Genomic DNA, 14,119 nt, shown 5'->3' on the forward strand with positions numbered 1-14,119 from the left:
AAGTCTGAATTTGGCAATAAGGAGTTCATGGTCTGAGCCACAGTCAGCTCCCAGTCTTGTTTTTGCTGACTGTATAGAGCTTCTCCATCTTTGGCTGCAAAGGATATAATCAATCTAATTTCGGTGTTGACCATCTGGTGCTGTCCATGTATAGAGTCTTCTCTTATGTTGTTGGAAGAGGGTGTTTGCTATGACCAGTGCATTTTCTTGGCAAAACTCTAGTAGTCTTTGCCCTGCTTCATTCCGTATTGCAAGGCCAAATTTGCCTGTTACTCCAGGTGTTTCTTGACTTCCTACTTTTGCATTCCAGTCCCCTATAATGAAAAGAACATCTTTTTTGGGGTGTTAGTTCTAAAAGGTCTTGTAGGTCTTCATAGAACCATTCAACTTCAGCTTCTTCAGCGTTACTGGTTGGGGCATAGACTTGGATTATTGTGATATTGAATGGTTTGCCTTGGAAATGAACAGAGATCATTCTGTCGTTTTTGAGACTGCATCCAAGTACTGCATTTTGGACTCTTTTGTTGACCATGATGGCTACTCCATTTCTTCTGAGGGATTCCTGTTCGCAGTAGTAGATATAATGGTCATCTGAGTTAAATTCACCCATTCCAGTCCATTTCATTTCGCTGATTCCTAGAATGTCGAAATTCACTCTTGCCATCTCCTGTTTGACCACTTCCAATTTGCCTTGATTCATAGACCTGACATTCCAGGTTCCTATGCAATATTGCTCTTTACAGCATTGGACCTTGCTTCTATCACCAGTCACATCCACAGCTGGGTATTCTTTTTGCTTTGGCTCCATCCCTTCATTATTTCTGGAGTTATTTCTCCACTGATCACCAGTAGCATATTGGGCACCTACTGACCTGGGGAGTTTCTCTTTCAGTATCCTATCATTTTGCCTTTTCATACTGTTCATGGGGTTCTCAAGGCAAGAATACTGAAGTGGTTTGCCATTCCCTTCTCCAGTGGACCACATTCTGTCAGATCTCTCCACCATGACCGACCTGTCTTGGGTTGCCCCATGGCCATGGCTTAGTTTCATTGAGTTAGACAAGGCTGTGGTCCTAGTGTGATTAGATTGACTAGTTTTCTGTGAGTATGGTTTCAGTGTGTTTGCCATCTGATGCCCTCTTGCAACACCAACCGTCTTACTTGGGTTTCTCTTACCTTGGGCATGGGGTATCTCTTCACTGCTGTTCAAGCAAAGCGCAGCCATTGCTCCTTACCTTGGAGGAGGGGTGTATCTCCTCACTGCTGCCCTTCCTGACCTTCAATGTGGGATAGCTCCTCTAGGTCCTCCTGTGCCGGTGCAGCCAGGGCTCCTTGGACATGGGGTTGGTCCTCCCAGCCACCACCCCTGGCCTCAGGCTTAGGGTTGTGGGGTAGCTCCTCCCAGCCGCCGCCCCTAACCTCGGACACGGGGTAGCTCCTCTCGGCTGTTCCTGCGCTGTCACAGTCTGGTACTCTCAGCCGCTGCCCCTGGCCTCAGACGTGGGGTAACTCCTCTTGGCCACCACCGTTCGGGCTTGGGGTCCTCCTGGCTTCTGCCCCTGACCTCGGACACGGACACGGGGCGGCTCCTCTCGGCCGCGCTTAGCCGCCTGCACTTAGCGCGCCGGTCGCAGCCCAAAGCTTTGAAACTTTTGTACAGCAAAAGATATGAACAAAATCAACAAACCATAAAATAAAGAGGGTAATTATACTGTATATTATAAATAATACTTTTTTAAGGTGGTAAATTTTTTTTGTTTTGCTATGCTGTATAGCACACAGGATCTTAGTTCCTAGAGGAGGAATCAAACCCTTGCCCCCTGTAGTGAAAGCGCAGTCTTCATCACTGGACCACCAGGGAAGTTCCATAAAGAATTCATGAAACTTGGGAAGGCAGATATGAACAACAATAGAAAAATAGGCAATTAGGTAACTATTTACATAAGAGAAATTCAAATGACTGGGGGAGGGAGAATTTGAATTAATGCTACAGTTGAATTAAAGCTAAAACTCAGAGATTTGTAAATTAAAGTACCAGTAACATATCATTTTACACCTATTAGACTGGCAAACACCTAAACAACAGATTACAGCTATTATCAATGTGAAAAAGTGAAAGTTGCTCAATTGTTTCTGACTCTTTGTGACCCAGGGACTGTATAGTCCATGGCCTAGAAGTTTCCAGGCCAGAATACTGGAGTGGGTAGCCATTCCCTTCTCCAGGATATCTTCCCAACCCTGGATCAAAGCCAGGTCTCCCACATTGCAGGCGGATTATTTACCAGCTGAGGTACCAGGGAAGCCCATTGTAAACCAGTCCAAAAGTGTATTCTCAAACATTTCTAGGAAAAATGGTAAAAAGTGAGACATATTTAAAACAAAGGGGCCTCCCTGGTGGCTCAGAGGATAAAGAATCTGCCTGTAATGTAGGAAACCCAGGTTCAATCTCTGGGTCAGGAAGATACCCTGGAGAAGGGAATGGCAACCCACTCCAGTACTGTTGCCTAGAGAATTCCATGGACAGAGGAACCTGGAAGGCTACAGACCATGGGGTCACAAAGAGTCAGACACAACTGAGTGACTCACACTTTCATTTAAAACAAACACCAACATTTTGGTAAAATACACATGTTAAATGTTAAAAATAGATTTATTGATAACTACCCATGCATATTATCACGGACTATCTTCAAGTTTCTCTATTTTCCTGGGCAGCCTCATAATTCCAGAAATGAAGGACATGGAATTATTTGTATGGCATCTGATTGAAGCTCATGGGGATCTATAATTAACTACTGTGTGGATTTGGTCAAATCACTAGAATCCCCTGCATTTTAATTCCCAGCTGCAAAGTGAGAGAGAAGAACTGAATGATCTAGGAGGATCTTCCAGACTCTGTGAACATTCTAGAAACCTAAGAAGTTTACACTCTCTCAAGCAATTCACCTGGTTTCACTCAACCTCCAGACAAGGGGAAATTGGTTGAAATGGTACCAGAAGGATCTTTTTTCGGTAAGAAATATTTTCCTGGTGATAAAGTAATGAACACTGTAAAGAGAAGTTTTTCAAGCTCCTCTCCTAAAGCTCCTTGAGAAGAAAGTGGTCTCCATCATTTGGAGCTGTCAGTGGCTCTAACTATCCAGAGGTTAAGCAGTGTCTAGGTTATGGGTTTCTTGTAGCTAAATGGTTCTGTTTTTCAATGGAGTTAACTCCACAGTGGGCTGCCCAGGTGGTGCTAGTGGTAAAGAACCCGCTTGCTAATGCAGGAGATGTAAGAGACTAGTTCGATCCCTGGGTTGGGAAAAGCCCCTGGAGGAGGGCATGGCAACCACTTCAGTACTCTTGCCTGGAGAATCCCATGGACAGAGGAGTCTAATGGACTACAGTCCATGGGGGTCACAAAAAGTCGGACACAACTTAGCAACCAAACAAAAACAGAAACTCTATAGCTATAGTATTCTGAGATCATTTTGGCTTCTGGCATGGATTACCGAATCATCTGAACGTTTTGAATCTATTCAGTCCTGGAACCAAATCCTTGAATGTTTGTATCAGAGCAGATGTGATTTTGGGAGGTGACCTAGAAATGGTCCAGCCTCTTAGGAGACCTTTAAGCTTGTTCCTCGTGAATCTCTTGTTATTGCTAGGATGTGTTACTTAACAATAAGTAAGTAACTTCATATCTTCTTTTACCCCCCGTCCCCAAATACCAGCTTGTCTCCCATGAGCTGAGCCCAAACCGAGTGACTGCTTAATATAAACCATGATTTTATTGACGTTTTGCCTTTCTAAATCGGTTGTGATGTAGATGGCCTTCCTGTTATTTGTGTTTTCATTGATTTGCCTCCAAAATACCATTAATCCTATCATTACGAATATTATCAGGTGATGTTGAGTTGAAAAATCTAGGTAGTTTGTGTAGTGTCTGGAAATATTCTGTTATTAAGGGCCAGGTTATGTGATCATCTAAACCTGAAGACTTTATGGCATTCACTGCAGATATTTTAGTGATAACATATTTGTTTACAATTATTTCATAAAAGTCAAAATGTTCTCACTTACTGATTCTGTACAGAGTGGTTTATCTAGATAGTTGTAAGAGTAGAATGGATAATGAAACATATGGTTGTTGCTTTCTTAATTGTGTCTGTGTCATTAATATTTTATATATTACTCTTTCCTCAGGAAACCCTGTAAAATTTCCATACTTATCTCTCCAAAGATATCTTGAAGGGCATGGTAAGGATCCCAGGAGAGAGAGGTGTTAAGGAGGACATCCACAGTAATAAATAAACAAAGTAGTAATAAAACAAAACAAAATCCAGGAAATTGAATTGATTTGGTGGATAAGACTCCATGCTCCCAATGCCAGGGACACAGGTTCAATCCCCGGGTCAAGGCACTCGATCCCACATGCTGCAACTAAGAGCCTACATGCCACAGCTTAGACAAGTGAAGCCAAATGAAAACAGAAAGAAAGAAAAGCTGATGCTGGATTCTTCCCAGTCATTCTGGCCTGGCCACCTTGTGTCACACATGTTAGTTCTATAAACAGCAGCTCTCTAGGAGCCCTAGACAGTGCAAATACACACAGTACTGCACTTCTTTCATACCTATTTAAGGGAGTTGATATCTGGTTAAAATAAGGCATATTTGTCCCCATGATTTAAAACATAAATCATAGCATTTGAAAATTTCTCCTTTTTCCCTTTGTGTCTATTTCGTTCTTCCCATGCCTTCTGTGTGGTTAGTCAGAGGCATTTATTTCTCTCAGCAGCACTATAAACATGCCTTGTCTACATGAACTGTTCAGGAAATTGGAAAAATGTAAGAATCATGAAAAATAATTTTCTTTTCTTGAAGGAATCACAGGCTGGAAATACCAAAAAACAAAACAAAACAAAAACCCCAATCTTATCATTATTATGCCCCATTTTGTGGGTTTTAATGATTGCAGCTTGTTGTCCAGAGTCCTTTGCAAAGGGCCTTACCAAGGTCAAGACCACTGAGATCACCCAGGCAACCAACCTTCAGAAAAGAGATACTCAAGAGGGCAATTTGCTAATGGAGCAGAAGCTGGTGACGGGTAAGAGAGGAAAAGCAGAAAGTGAGTCCTAGTCCCCGACTCACTGGCTGGAGAAGTGAAAATGGAGACGAGAACGTTAATTAGCAGTAAATCTAGCAGGAGATTGAGTTGGGTCCTGGAGTAATTAGCCTTTTGCTCTAAATCCACTCTTCCGGCCTCATATTGGCCATGCTGCACTGCCCGGCTAATGAATTCTGCTGACCTTCTGCCAGATTCCTTTTTCATTCCCAACAGACTAAGAAATACCCCTTCTATATCTGCAATGTTCCCAAGCCTATTGGGTTTCCTTGAGCTGCCTCGACTTTGACCGACCTGGGCAAGGAGATAGGAGGGCAGAGGTGTAGCTCTTAGTGTTACAGCTGACCCTTTGCTGGAACCCTCCAGAGAGGACTGCCCCCTACTCTGAGGGAACAGGCAGAGGTAAACACACCAGGAGAAAAAAAAAGAAAAGATGTGTGGTCATATTTCCTGCCCATTTTGGAATTATCATATGCATTGGAGAAGGAAATGGCAACTCACTCCAGTATTCTTGCCTGGAGAATCCCAGGGACAGAGGAGCCTAGTGGGCTGTGCGACTCTGTGGGTCGCACAGAGTCGGACACGACTGAAGTGACTTAGCAGCAGCAGCAGCAGCATGCTTGTTTGGAAATTCTTTTTAGTGGTCTCAGAGTACTGAAGATAGGATTCAACAAAATCTAGGGTTTTCTTTCTGGGACTTGATTTGAGATAAGTAGATACTATCTGAACTATCCATGGGAAAATAGCATTCTATATATATGGGAGAAAACAAGAAAAAAACAGGATTCTAAGATCAATCAATTATTTTTAGGATCAATTTGTTGATATTTGTTGGATACATATAGTTCTTGGACTAGTTTATGTTCAGAAATAATTGTTTTAGTAATGCATCTGGCTAGACAAAGCCTGAAGCCCTTCAGTCATAGATGCTAAAAAGAATGTTCCATTGTGATTATGTATTTTTTCAATAGCTCTTTGTGAATTTTTCTAGCTGTCTGTAAGAATTCTACTTACAGGGAAGGTTTATCTTAGACATAAAGCAGTTATGTTGCCAATAAATCTGTTCAAAATTCTCAGTTATTCCTTCGTTAAGAAGCTGTTAAATTCTTAACCATTCCTGGTGAAAAGTGGGAAAGCCCGGATCTGAAGCTTCTTTGAGACAAAGGGGCGAGTTTTGAGACAAAGAAGCAAGTTCATGTAAACCCCACATTTTACCACCTCATTCCTCTCCATTCTCTCTCTGCGCAGAATTTAATAAAATGCAAGTGCTTAAATTAACAAGTCTAGTTCATCCTAGAACTTGGCTTGGATACTAACAATGGGTATATTTTTACCAGAAAGGGAGCAGGCAGATGAAAAGGAGTCTGCAAGTGCTGATGGCCATGCACAGAGCTATGTGCGATTTTGTGCTCAGTGGACATATGGACCACGATGATGACAGAACCCAGAGAAGTCAAATGTAGCATCTAGTGTTGGCTGGGATCTCACCACTATGTATAAGACCAGACAGCACCCCTTAGCTTTCTAGACTTTGGTTGGATCTGAATATCTATCTATTGAAGATAAAGAAATATAATCCAGGGACTTCCCTGGCAATCCAGTGGTTAGGACTTAGGGCTTCCAAGGCAGAAGGTATGGATTTGATCCCTGATTGGGGAATTAAGATCCTGCATGACATTTGATGCAGCCAAAAAGTGAAATAAATAAATAAAAACAAAAGAATAAATAATTTCCTTACCAAAAAAAAAAAAAAAAGGAACTATACTCCTCCATTATTACACAGGAATTAGAAGGACATTGCTGAATTATTCTACTACCACGTAATATCAGGGAGTTTTTCTTAGAAATAGTCCTATTGAGAGTTTATTATTATATTGAAAAATAATTTTGATTTATAAATAGATTCTTCTTTCCTCTAAGACAATAAAATATATATGATCTTTCTATGGTATAAACCTAAGGTTGGCAAACTATGGCCTATATTCTTAATATGGATCCCTACCTGTTTTTTTTTAATATATAATTTTATTTAGTTATTTATGTTTTGGCTGCCCTGGGTCTTCATTCCTGTAAGAACTTTTCTCTAGTTGCGGTGAGTGGGTGCTCCTCTCCAGTTGCCAGTGCTCAGGCTTCTCTTGTTACAGAGCACAGGCTCTAGGAAATGTGGGCTTCAGAAGTTGCAGTTCCCAGGCTCTAGAGTACAGACTCAACAGTTATGGTATACTGGCTTAGTTGCTCCAGGCATGTGGGATCAGGGATTGAACCTGTGTCTCCTGAGTTAGTATACGGATTCTCTATCACTGAGCCACTAGAGAAGCCCCTAGATGGTTTTATAAATAAAGTTTTATTGGAACACAGCCCCACTTATTTATTAACATACCATCTATGATAGTCTCTGTAGTGCAATAGTGGAGTAGGTGCGATAGATCTTACGACCCACAGAGTCTAACATATTTACCATCTGGTCCTTTACAGAAAAAGTGTGCTGACTCTTGTTTGTGAGTGATTTGGAGAAAATAGATTAGATTTATTTGCTTCTCATAAAACATGAATTTTTTGAATACAATGTCTTTAACATCTCAAACTACAGAAGAAGGCATGATGGTTTTTGAAAAATAGAAAATCAAAGACTCTGCAAATGTTTTCAGAATTTGTTGTTTCATAGACTTTTTTCTCTATATGTCCTAAACTTCTCTTTAGCATTTATTTTTATGACAGGATATCTTGCTGATAGTTTAAAGCCTTGGATGATGAGAATGAATTCACTAGTATTCCATTCTTAACTTCCATTTTCTTGCTGAATGAACACAAATTAGGAACCAGACTGAGCTGATCAGCTGTAGATTCTGCAGCTTTTAACTAGGAAATTTCCTGCTGGTGTGAAACACCCTTAAGGATTCTATGGATAGAGGTTCCCTTCTGAATGGCAATCAGGATCACACATCACTAGATTCAAGAGGACACCACTAGGACTTTCCTAGTAGTCTGGGGGTTAAGAATCCCTGCCAATGCAGGGCACATGGGTTCAATCCCTGGTCCAGGAAGATTCCTCCCCATGTGCTATGACTACAGAAGCCCGTGTTCTAGAGCCCATGCTCCACAACAAAAGAAACTACTGCAGTGAGAAGCCCTATCACGGTAACTGGAGAGGAGCACCCACTCGACACAACTAGAGAAAGCCTGTTTGTAGCAACCAAGACCCAGTGCAGCACCCCCAGCCCCCCCCCAAAAGACACCTAGCCTATGAGGCAGTTGGTGAGCTCTTCCCTGCCCTGTCAGGTCCCTAGGCTAACGGTGTTCACAGCTGGCTGCTGATACCTCATTCCTCCCCACTCCAAAGTTTAACATATGGCTACAGTGGGGCCTTCAAACCAGAAGGCCTCTTTAAAAGGAATAATGACAATGCCTCCTTAGAGGGTGAGTACAAAAAATCCAGCACAGAACATACCAAGTGTGAACTCTTACCATTACTATCCTCTAAATGATATATCAACGGCAAGTCAGGGTCTTCCTCTGTCTGTGGGATTCTCCAGGCAAGAATTCGAGAATGAGTTGCCGTTTCCTCCTCCAGGGATCTTCCCAACCCAGGGACCAAACCTGTGTCTCCTGCATTGGCAGGTGGATTCTTTATGCCTGAGCCACCTGGGAAGCCCTTGCAAAGTAATAAAATCATTTAATATTTTTAAAAAAAGAATTATTCATATTTCCATAGAAATTATCACAAATGCATTAGCATATTCTTAGAGAAATGACTTGAATACACCACTTCTTCTGAGAGCAGAGCATTTCTTTCTCTCATATTTAGATACTTAGGAAATAGAAGAGGTTGTGAAGGTAATGGGGAGTCTTCATGCACTGTCTGAGCTTCAGCAACGTCTGCCTCGTTTTCTTCAAATTCACAGAGATTGATTCCCCAACAAAAGCAGGGGATTTAGTGGGTCAAATGCTGCTGCAGAAACTTGGCTGAGGCTACCCTGTTGACAAACACATGTGTTCTTAACCTGTATCATCTCTCTGAAGACCTGCAGGACCATACACTTGACCATGGCTTTGGGTAATATAAATAAACAAAAGAGCAGTTCACTCAAGATTAAAGGAACCATTGCAGTACACATAGGAACCAGGTTGTTTTGGTTTTTTTCTCAAATGCTTTATTTTATCTGGTATAACATATAACACTTTTATTGTGGAAATGAAAGACAAGTGTGAAAAGGGTCAAAGTCAGGCAACCAGAGAGAAAGAGAGGGCTGGGTCTTTAAGCATCACTCAGAGGGGCCTCCCCAAGGTTTTATTTCCCCAAAAAATAGTTTTGATCTGCAAATGTAAATTCTGCAGGAAGCATCAAACCTCAAGGCCAGGGTATAACTTTAAATTGACCCACAATTTAAATATGCAATGATGGAGTTCCCAGCTGGGAAAATGAATAGTGGAACGAAAAACCAATTTTGAGGATCCATTTTGCAGGAAACACCAACAACCTGTTTTTAAAGACACTTCCTGCAGTTTTTGTCTTTCCTCTTACATTACAGTGACTTTCTTTTCTCACAGTGGGATTTTAAATTAATTTATAATTATACACACTTGCAGGGGATGAGAGAGAAATGACCTAATTATAGACCAAATGGATACCCTTTGGCCATCCTGCAATTAGAGAGACTGGGGCCGTGGATGAGCTTTATCCTCTTGAGTGGATTCTGTGGTTAACCTGGCAGGGAGTATGGAAAGTAGCCCATGTGGCCCAGAGGATCACGTCAAAACCTGTGCAAATTATTTGGAAAAAATAAACAGATAAAACTAAACTAAAAAAGCAATTGTAGACTGAAACTTCCCCTGCCTCGGACAGGCAGAGGCCCAAACTGTGACCATCAAGGGAGAAAAAAAACAAGCAGAGCGTTTTAATACTGTCTCCATGTCTCACTAGATTCTAATTAGTTACAATCAGGCTGCCAGGGAATAACAGCTACAGTGACACTGCAGAAGAAAATGCCCAGTTCCAACGTAATTCCCACCATTTCACTAGATTTCTCTTTTTTCGCTGAGATTTTGTTAGAAACAGTAGAGGAAGCTAGAGGTCTTAACAGGTGTCTAACGGGGTCACTGAAGCAGCAAACTCCTTTTTAGTAATTCTCTGGCCTTCCTGCTTTTTGTCCCTGTACACTCTGCAGTGCGGGTGATATTTGCTTGTGTAATGTGGACTCAATTCTGTTCCCTTCTCCCAGCCAAGAGGCCCTTCTCTGCCCATTCTCTCTGTAGAAACCAGGATATCTAATCTAACCTGCAATTTGAAAAGAGCCCTGTGATTTGTCCAGGTAAAAAAAAAAAAAAAAACAACTATTCTGGCTAATTGGGAACTCCTAAAACTCATATGAAACCATTAGAAAATGATATAAATGACATGTAATTGGATGGGAAGAGAGAGAGTGCCAATAATACACTTTTTAGGCATTGGGAGAAAATCAACAGATTTTTTCAATATTCAGTATTGTCCTGGTGTGTTCAATGGCTGCACAAAATGTATCAATGAGGAAAAGAGATACTGACCCAGGAGGTGTACTGACTGAGACGAACTATGATGACATGGGACTGCAGAAGGCAATTAAACTACTTCAAGTAACTGATTATTTGTGCCCTATCATTTTTTATATGTGCAATGAGATTACCTAGAGTTGAAGAACAGCCAGTATTAAAGGAATAAGTAGTTTTATACAATCATTGGTACGTTTATATGGTTTTGTGAAACAAAACTATGGAACATTCTTTTAATGAAATTATACATGTTTTAGTGAGAGCTGTGGTTAAAAAATAATTTGCCTCTATATATTCTTTTTCAGATTATTTTTCATTATGCTGCTGCTGCTAAGTTGCTTCAGTCGTGTGCAACTCTGTGTGACCCCATAGACGGCAGCCCACCAGGCTCCCCAGTCCCTGGGATTCTCCAGGCAAGAATACTGGAGTGGGTTGCCATTTCCTTCTCCCATGCATGAAAGTGAAAAGTGAAAGTGAAGTCACTCAGTCGTGCCTGACTCCTAGTGACCCCATGGATTACAGCCTACCAGGCTCCTCCGTCCATGGGATTTTCCAGGCAAGAGTACTGGAGTGGGGTGCCATCGCCTTCTCTGACTTTTCCATTATAGATTATTACAAAATATTGAATATAGTTCTCTGTGCTATACAGTAAATCCTTGTTGTTTACCTATTTTATATACAGTAATATGAATACGTTAATTCCAAACTCCCTAATTTATCCCTCTCCTTTTCCCCTTTGATTTTTTTCCCTATGTCTGTGAGTCTGTTTCTGTTTTATAAATAAGCTCATTTGTACCATTTTTTTTTTTTAGATTTCACGTATAAGTGATATCATATGATATTTGTCTCTCTATATACATATATCAGAGAAGGCAATGGCATCCCACTCCAGTACTCTTGCCTGGAGAATCCCAGGAACCGGGGAGCCCGTTGGGCTGCCGTCTATGGGGTCACACAGAGTCGGACACGACTGAAGCGACTTAGCAGCAGCAGCATACATGTATATCTGAATCACTTTGCTGTGTACCTGAAGCTACTGAAACTAGCACACTGTAAATTAACTATACAAAAAAAGGGGGGAAAGGGCTTCCCTGGTGACTCAGATCGTAAGGAATCTGCCTGCAATGCAGGAGACCCAGGTTCAGTCCCTGGGTCGGGAAGATCCCCTGGAGAAGGAAATGGCAACCCACTCCAGGATTCTTGCTGGAGAATCCCATGGACAGAGGAGCCTAGTGGGCAGTTCATCTGGTCGCAAAGAGTCGGCCACAACTGAGCGACTAACATTTTCACTTTTTCAAACTGAAAAAAAAAAATTGTCTAGCTCTTCCAACTGTAATTCATGTGGTACTGTTTGCTTTTGAATAACAAAAATATTTCAAATATTTACCAAAATCTCACAACTTGAAATCATGAGCTATTCTGTTCTCAGATTTCTATCTAAAGGATATATTCTAAAGAGAGGGACCATTCAAACAAAGCAGAAATATAGTTACTTACTGCATGAAATGGGACAAATATTGAGAATCAAATGGTACTTCTAATTGTAACAAGATAGAGTGACCTGAAAATGTGAAACAGTACAAGGAAATTAAAACATATTCAAGGAATTAAGCAACTCAATAGAAGTAATGAAGAAAAAGTTAGGTATTTCAGAAAACCAGAGAGTAAATCTAATGAAACATTCACAATTATTTGTTATGAACAAATTATTTGTTGGGAGAAAGAGCTTAAAATCTACAGGGTGAGCTGGCTCCAGACTCTTCCAACACTCACGGAAATAAAGAGAGTGAAGGAAATTAGAAGATAATAAACACAGACTCTGTTTTCATTTTTCTGTTGCTAAACGTAAGTGCCAATAGGTTTAAAAATGTGGCATAAATTAGAGAGTGATCTTCCTAGTTAGAGAGCCCAGGAATCAGACCCATTCCCTAGAATCAGACCCATTCATTCTCATTTATTTTCTCCATCATTGTGAACTACTCACTGTATATGGGCTCTGAATTTTGGGGGGCATCAGTTTTTTCCTCTTTAAGATGGGTATAATAATGGTAACTTACCTGTCACAAATATTAAATGTGCCAATATATGTAAAACATTTGGGACCATACCTCTCTTACTCTTTTACTAAATGTTGGGTATTACTGTTATAGTTATCATTACATGGAAGACAAATTGACTGGGCAAGAAAATATTACTGGTGCTTTTAAGAACTATTTCAAATGATTTAATGAATATGGAAAAGCATAAGAAAGTAAACATGACATTTTAATAAAGAAAAACATGAAAAGGTTGAAAAGAACAACACAATTATGAAAACAGTTGTAAATAGAATATATTACACTATTAAAACACAGGAACCTTTATATTAATAGAAAAATTTCAGATATATTTTGTTTACAAGACAGGGCTCTTCAAACAAAATTAGAAAAGTCATGCTATCCTATGCCATGAAAATCAACAGAAAGCAGGTAAGCAAGATCAACATTAGACAAAGAACAATTCAAAATAAACATAGCAACTGGGAGAAGAGAATATTATCTTAGGGTAGAAGTTATGATTTGCAATAAAGATGAACAGATACATACCACTTTGAACCTAAAGTTTTATATCATATTTATTAAAGGAATAACTCCTATAAATACAAGGAAAAATGAAGAAATCTCACAATCAGAAGACACAAAACATGTCTTATATTCTACCAATCAAGTAACCCCAAATGATTATTAAGTGGTGATTCTTACAGTTTTAAAAATCAATTATCCCTTTTGGTAAACATAACAATCTCACACCCTCTTGAAACTTTATTAAAAATTTCATTGAAATTTTTAAAAATTACATTTTTAATTTTTAAAATGCATTGAAAGTGAGAGTCGCTCAGTTGTGTCTAACTCTTTGTGACCCCCTGGACTATACAGTCCATGGAATTCTCCAGGCCAGAATACTGGAGTGGGTAGACTTTTCCTTCTCCAGGGGATCTTCCTAACCCATGGATCAAACCCAGGTCTCCCACACTGCAGGCAGATTCTTTACCGGCTGAGCTATCAGGGAAGCCCCAAAATACATTGGATTATTATTAAAATAAATTGAATTATACAGAGTGAAGCAAGCCAGAAAGAAAAACACCAATACAGTATACTAATGCATATATATGGAATTTAGAAAGATGGTAACAATAACCCTGTATGGGAGACAGCAAAAGAGACACAGATATATAGAACAGTCTTTTGGACTCTGTGGGAGAGGGATGGGGGATGATTTGGGAGAATGGCATTGAAACATGTATAATATCATATAAGAAATGAATTGCCAGTCCAGGTTCGATGCAGGATACAGGAAGCTTGGGGCTAGTGCACTGGGATGACCCAGAGGGATGGTATGGGGAGGGAGGTGGGGGGGGGTTCAGGATTGGGAACACGTGTACACCCGTGGCGGATTCATGTTGATGTATGGCAAAACCAATACAATATTGTAAAGTAATTAGCCTCTAAT

Source organism: Bison bison, unplaced genomic scaffold, assembly GCF_000754665.1.
Source record: "Bison bison bison isolate TAMUID 2011002044 unplaced genomic scaffold, Bison_UMD1.0 scf7180017864461, whole genome shotgun sequence".
In the NCBI taxonomy this organism is placed as follows: Eukaryota; Metazoa; Chordata; class Mammalia; order Artiodactyla; family Bovidae; genus Bison; species Bison bison.